This window comes from Prinia subflava (assembly GCF_021018805.1).
Source record: "Prinia subflava isolate CZ2003 ecotype Zambia chromosome W unlocalized genomic scaffold, Cam_Psub_1.2 scaffold_37_NEW, whole genome shotgun sequence".
Lineage (NCBI taxonomy): Eukaryota > Metazoa > Chordata > Aves > Passeriformes > Cisticolidae > Prinia > Prinia subflava.
The window spans coordinates 1910281-1917505 of NW_026960612.1; positions in this window are offsets into that span (position 1 = coordinate 1910281).

Genomic DNA, 7225 nt, shown 5'->3' on the forward strand with positions numbered 1-7225 from the left:
TGGCACACAATAACATTTGACCTTGAACACGTTTCAACCTTACACCAGGCTGGCAGTGAGTATCTTGTTGGTGGAGACACAAAACACACATCCTCTGAGATCAAGATTGTTCCTGGCACTTTACCATCACAGCCAGAGCAAATCGTTCTCTTGGCACATTGTGTCCAACTTCCCTTTTTCCTTTCTAGAGGTCAAGTAAATGCGCAAGCAATTCCAATTCCCAATTTACTGCCATCAGCACCCAAACCTCATAATGATACTGATCTTTCTGTTTATTGGGCTGAGGCTGCGGGTGAACAAAAGCCTTTGATCTGGTGTGTGCTCAAAAAGGAAGGAGACCTTGTTCAGATGTGAGGAATGATGGACACAGGGTCATATGTAACTCCTATTCCACCACACAAATGGCCATCCCACTGGAAGCTGCAACTCGTGGCTAGCAAGGTTTCAGGCATCGGGGGGACAAAACTGGCTGAGATCAAAGAGCATTGTTCAAATTGAAGGACCGGATGGAAAATCGGCTTCTTTCAGTCCATTTGTTGTCAATTCTGGTTATACCATATGGGGAAGAGATGCCATGTCTCAATGGGGGTTGAATTACAGATTCCAAAAAACCCGCAGGATTTTTAGTTGCGGCCACTGAAGAGCACCCCATCCAAAAACTAAATTGGCTGACAGATACTCCAATTTGGCTGGACCAGTGGCTGCTGAACAAGCAAAAATTGAAGGCGCTCAACGACCTTGTGGAGAAGCAACTAGCTAAAGGCCACATTGTCTAAACTAACAGCCCATGGAATTCTCCAGTGTGTCATCAAAAAACTGGGGAAAGACAAGTGGCGCTTCCTCCACGATCTGCAAAAATTCAATGAAGTCATTGAGGACATGGGGTCCCTTCAACCAAGTATGCCAACCCCTTCAATGCTCCCTCAAAATTGGAATCTAGTTGTCACTGATATTAAAGGTTGTTTCTTCCAAATTCCTCTAGATCCAGCTGATGCTCCGTGGTTTGCTTTCTCTGTTCCTTCCATCAGTAGGGAAGCTCCCTGGAAGTGATACCACTTGAAGGTTTTACCGCAAGGGATGGAAAACAGTCCAACTATTTTTCAGTGGTACATTGCCAAAATACTGTCCCCAGTGCGTGCCAAAGCAGAAGAAGCTGTCATTCTTCACTATATGGATGACATACTAGTCTGTTCCCCTAATACTGACATGCTCGCAGAAGTACTAGATGAAACTATTACTGCTCTGACGGCTGCGGGATTTGAGTTGCAGCAAGAAAAGTTTCAAAGGTTGCCACCTTGGAAGTATATAGGGCTTGAGATTGCCAACTGAACAATAATACCCCAAAAGTTGGTGTAAAGGGACTGCTGAGAGATCATGGACATGAAGTATTATGGAATGAGGTTTGAGCTATCCCAAACTGGGCCTCAGGTTTGGGCCTGCTGGGCCTCAGTTTTGGGCCTGTGTAGAAGTAGATAAGCCTGTGGCACAGTTAGAATTTAGGTTATGGTGTGTGTATGGATTAGATAGGACAGTTGGAGTAAAAGTACGGTAGCTACCTTAAACTGAGATTGTTTGCATTCCTTTTCACGCTGAATGCCAACTAGAAAACACCTGCAACTGTAAACTATTTAAAACTGCATATAACAGGCCATTTTGGGAGTAAAGGGGAGATCGTATGATTTCACCATATTGGTTGGGTTCTGCGTTGCTCTGTCCAGCTTCCATATGGTTAATAGAGACCCTGGCTTCATGTGGCACCCGTTTCAGGGACTCTTTTGTTTTCCTAAATGCAGTTTTGTTACATTTGAATGTGTATTTATTACGCTTGAATGCGGATTGGGTTTTGTTTTTCTTAAATGCAGGGTTTTGAATTTTTATTTTTCGTTTAAATATGGATTCTGCTCTAATGCGGTGAAAAGTCTCTGCGCTTGTGTCTGCACCGTCACAAAGTTCGGACCGAGTACCTGAACTGAACACGGAGCTGTGACGAGCTCACAGAGCTTGAAACTGGACCGTGACAAGTCTGGTTTCATCAGGAGGGAAAGAACTGCATGCACTGGAAAGGAGAGATAAGCGGCTGTGGCAGGAAACAAAGGAAATGAAGGTAAAAAATGGAAAAGGAATTCCACTTGGCAACCCAGCTTCTCACAAGTATTTTCTCTAAAAGAGTCAAAAAAGTAAAAGAGAGTGACATAGAACAACTAGCCCTATGGGCAAGAAAGAAAGCAAAGTTAAGCCAACCATTGCTTCTGTTTAGTGAAGCAGAATGGAAAGAAATAGGTGAGATGCTATGGGATTTAGCCGTTTCACGGGGAAAAGAAAGTAAACTAGCTACAGAGCTAGGCGTGGTTTGGAAAAAAGTTTTAAATACCTTACAAGTGTTCACTGCTGAGCGAAAAGCAGCCCAAGCAGCAATCCTGGCGCTGGAAGGGGCAGGGGCACCCTGGTCTGCACTGGAAGTGGCCACCGCTGAACCAAAAGAGCCGCATAGACCATCTCAAGTTGCAAGGTTTTTTGGTATTAGTTCCACACATCCCATGAAAGGAAATTCGGTCCTGGTTTGCTCTTCGCTGTGGGACGTGGTAAACTCAGTAATGAGCCATGCAAGCCAAACACCGGATGTTCCCCTAACGTGAGACCAAACCAGTATGGTTTCCAGCACGAACTCCGCTTTATTCCGCGAGATGGCCGGTTAAGTACAGAGCAGATAGTTTACAGTAGCAGGTGCATTGTGATAGGCAGTGAGCATACAGAAGTATGTAAGCAATCTAGGATTAAGGTGGCTACGGAGATCTAGTGCCATTACCTCCATGCTGCGAGTGGCCATACCTTAACACATACGTAGCAGGAGATAAGGTTATCTGCCACTACGTACTCGGAACGTTCCGCGGCCTACTAGGCCCAGGCCTGAGGCCTAGTCTGGCCTAGTCTGGAATAGCTCAAATGGTATCTGTGAGCATATCATGCCCACGATACCTGAGAAACTCGGCCACAGTTCCCCCTTTTTCTTTTTGGGCTATCCAAACTGACGTTAAGGCACGGTCAGCTAATTTGCGCATGCATTGTATCAAGCAAGGCACTATTGTCAAAACTACTATGACAGCAATAAAGATCATTATACCAAAACGAATTAAATCCACAATCCACCCAGTGAGATTCCAAGACTTCAGCCAAGTGTCAAACGGAGTGTTCTCAACTACAAGATGTTTCATGTTGTCCCTCAACTGCGCTAACTGTTGATGTATCGACCGTGAGTGGTCTGATAAATTCATGCAGCACATGCCTTCAAACTCTTCGCATCCATGCCCCTGAGCCAAAAGAAGGAAGTCAATCGCGGCTCGGTTCTGGAGCACTGAATGGCGAATGCCACTAACATCTTCAGCAAGCTCACTCAACAACTTCGTCGTTATGTTAATCTGTTTTCCTGTCCAGCAGGCTAAATGTTTCAGTTGTGTGAGGGCTTGTGCTGAAGCAACTCCTGGGGCAAAAATGGATGCTGAGATCACGGCTGGAGGCTGCCATAGGGTAACGTGATCTTTGCAGTTGGGACCTAGCTGAGACATACTGCGCTTGACTCGTTGAGCCTTCCTTGGCAAGCCTAGAACCTGGTGAATGCTAGGTGCGAACAGAGTTAGTTTGCCAAAATAACACGGTCCTCCGACACTGTTTTGAGGTACTGTGGACCATGCTCTATCTCCGCAAACTAAAAAGATTCCTGGTGGCAATCTCTTAGCAGCTGTTGTCAATTGCGTGACAGATCTGACCCAACTATTACAATACTCAGAGTAATTGTAATACAAAAGTGAATGAGGGGACAGCCACGTAGCGTGGCCTTTCAATTGCTGCTCATCTATGATTAATAGACTAGAATTCACTGCAAAGCGCCCAAAGACAAGACAATAGTTTCCTGGCACAGAACCTAAAAGATCAAGCTCCTGAGGTTCTGGACCAGCCGCTCGAAGATTTCGCGCTATGGCAGCAGCTTGTGGCCCTAAATCACCTTTTGGGTCAATCCTGACAGGAGTTAAAGACTTGAACTCTGCCATGGAGGTCAGTGGAACTCCAATCAAGCAGGTTCTAAAAGGATTGGATGGCGTCGCTAGAGATAAACAAAAGGAATCCTGTTTAGTTTGTTTGGCCCAAGTAACCCACATGTTCTCCCTTGTGTCAATGTCAAACATCCCTGCTCTTATTTTTACTACCACACTGATTAAAACCAACACCCTCATGCTTAACATTTCACCCATTGTGACAAGCACACAGTGTAGCACACAGGCTATCAACCTAAAACCCTAACCAATAACTTATCGTGCCTCTAAGTGTCACACAACAACAGTGCAATGATATAGTATTAAAACAGTCAATTTTCAGCACTCTCCGCGTCTTCTTGAGGTGCTTCAGGTAAGTCGTCGTTGTCTCTGTGAGTGTCACCGCCGGTTGGTATCTTTTCCTGTGGACACGCACGGGTAAAGCGACTCGGCACCCAGACAGGTCCTGCTTCTCCTGCAGAAACACACATATAACCGCGACCATTAAACAAGACTGGACTGGGTCCCTGCCATTCACCCGTTCGCATGTCCTTATGATATACGTAAAGTCCTGGAATTGCTTGTGGTCTCCCTTCTTTCACAGCCTGGTGGTGGATGACAACTGCAGGCTCTTCTCGCCCTTCTGCTAGGCATAAGTAATTTAAAGTGAACAGCACTTTAGATAAACGATTGGTCACATCTAGGTCATTGCCTTGCTTCTGCTTTGCGAGATACTCTTTCAGCGTCCGATGAGCCCGTTCCACAATGGCTTGGCCAGTAGGAGAGTGAGGAATCCCGGTAGTATGTTTGACTCCCCACTTTTGCAGAAACCTAGCAACTCGTTGTCCCGCATAAGCTGGACCATTGTCAGTTTTGATTTCTGCAGGCACTCCCATCACCGAAAAGCAAACAGTCAAATGTCTCTCAACGTGCAGAGCTCTTTCCCCAGTCTGCGCTGTGGCCCAAATGAATTTGGAGTAGGTGTCAATAGTGACATGAACATATTTCAACCTTCCAAACTCTGGGATGTGTGTTACATCCATTTGCCACAGTTCCAGGGCTTTCATTCCTCGAGGATTCGTGCCTAGGCCAAGACCTGGCCCGTGATGACTGCATTGAGGGCAGGCACGCACAATCCCCTGTGCATCGTTCATAGATATTTGAAATTGACGACGCAAAGCTCTAGCATTCTGATGGAAGTTCTCGTGGCTGTTGCGAGCTCTGACAAATTTGCTTTCAGGAGGGACATGGGCAACGCAACTGACTGCAGCATCTGCCCGTGCATTGCCTTCTCCCAAACCATTGTTGCACTGATGACTACGAATGTGCATCACGCAAAAGGCATGCTGACGCTGTTTGAGTATGCTCCTCAATCGCAGAAATAGTTCTCCGAGGCGCTGATTCTGAGTGGTCTTAATGAGTGCATCTTCAATTCTTTGTACCACTCCAACCACATACAAAGAATCTGACACCACATTAAGAGGTTCCTTGTTCCAGGTTTGCAAAGCCCAACACACTGCTCCCAGCTCCATGGTCTGCAAGCTGTCTCCGGCTTCACTGTGGATTAAATGCTGCTTCCATTCTCCTTGCTGTTTCCACACACACACAGCTCTTTGTGTCTTTCGGCCGGCATCCGTATAAACTGTTCTGCCGTCCACAGGTGTCATGGAACACAAAGGCTTCTCCAGCCACTGATGGCGTGCAATCAGAGTCCACATCGGACCCTTTGGCTGTCGATTGTGAACCACACCTGTAAAACCCAACAATGCTTCTTGCAGCTCCACAGAATGTCTCAGTTTCCAGTCCAGATCTTCATTTCTGATCGGAACACTGATATCTGCCGGCTCTTCCCCATCGATCTCTAAGATCCTATCTCTCCCTTTTCTGATGAGCATGGCAAGGGCTTCTGTTCTTGTCATAACACGACTCTTTGGCTGCACCGGCAAGAACACCCATTCAATCACACCAGCCGTCGATTTTAACCCAGACTGGTGTTCCCCCTTTTTCTTTTGCCATTGAAAGATGATGGCAAACGGACAGGCATCTGCGTTGGAAAGGAACAGTGACAGTGGCAGGTGTTCTATGCGGCGAATGCTCCAACCCCGTTGCAGCTTCTCTGATACCTTAACTAAGGCTTGTTGCTGTTCAGGGGTACATTGTCGAAGGCTACTGGCATCATTACCGTGTAGCCATGGTAGAAACGGTTGCAAGTCCTCATTGGTGATTCCTACAATGGGACGAACCCATTGCAGGTCTCCAAAAAGTCTCTGAGCATCATATAACGTTGAAATGTTTGTATGTAAAGTAATTTTCTGTGGCCGGACTTGTGCACTCGTGATCAGCCATCCTAAGTACTTCCACGGGGCTGATCGCTGTATCTTTTCCGGGGCCACAGTCAGACCACGACGTTTTAATTGCGTGATCAACCAGTCCAAGTCCTCTGTGGGCAGAGGCTCCTTAGTAGCAACAAGGATGTCATCGACGTAGTGATAGATCATTGCATTGGAAAAACGCTGACGAATCGGCTGCAAAGCCCAATTGACGAATATCTGGCACATGGTAGGCGAGGTACGACTTCCCTGAGGAAGAGTCACCCATTCATACCGTTGTGCTGGCGCTGCTCTGTTAACAGATGGCACAGTGAAGGCAAAGCGCTGAGTATCTTGAGGGTGGAGTGGGATCGTGAAAAAACAGTCCTTCAAATCGATGATCACAATGTCCCACCCTTGCGGAATCATGGTCGGTGCTGGCAAGCCTGGTTGCAAAGCACCCATCGCTTGCATCTGCTCATTAACCTTACGAAGGTCATGTAGCAGTCTCCATTTCCCTGATTTTTTAGGGATGACAAAAATCGGTGTGTTCCATGGACTCACTGAGGGTCGAATGTGACCTGCTTCTAATTGTTCCTGCACCAATTGCTTGGTAATTCGCAGCCTCTTCTCTGTCATTGGCCACTGCTCAACCCACACAGGGGCATCCGTCAACCAGGTGATTTTTAAAATGGGTGGCTGCTCTGCAGTGGCCACTAAGGAAAATGCCGGTCAGTAGTCAAAACCATCCCTATTTGGGAAAGCACATCTCTACCTAGGAGCCCTAGAATCTCTTGATGCATTGGCACAACATATAGATGCGCCACAACCACTTGTCCATCTTCAAAGATGATCCGAATAGGATCTGCACTTATTGAGGGAACAGTC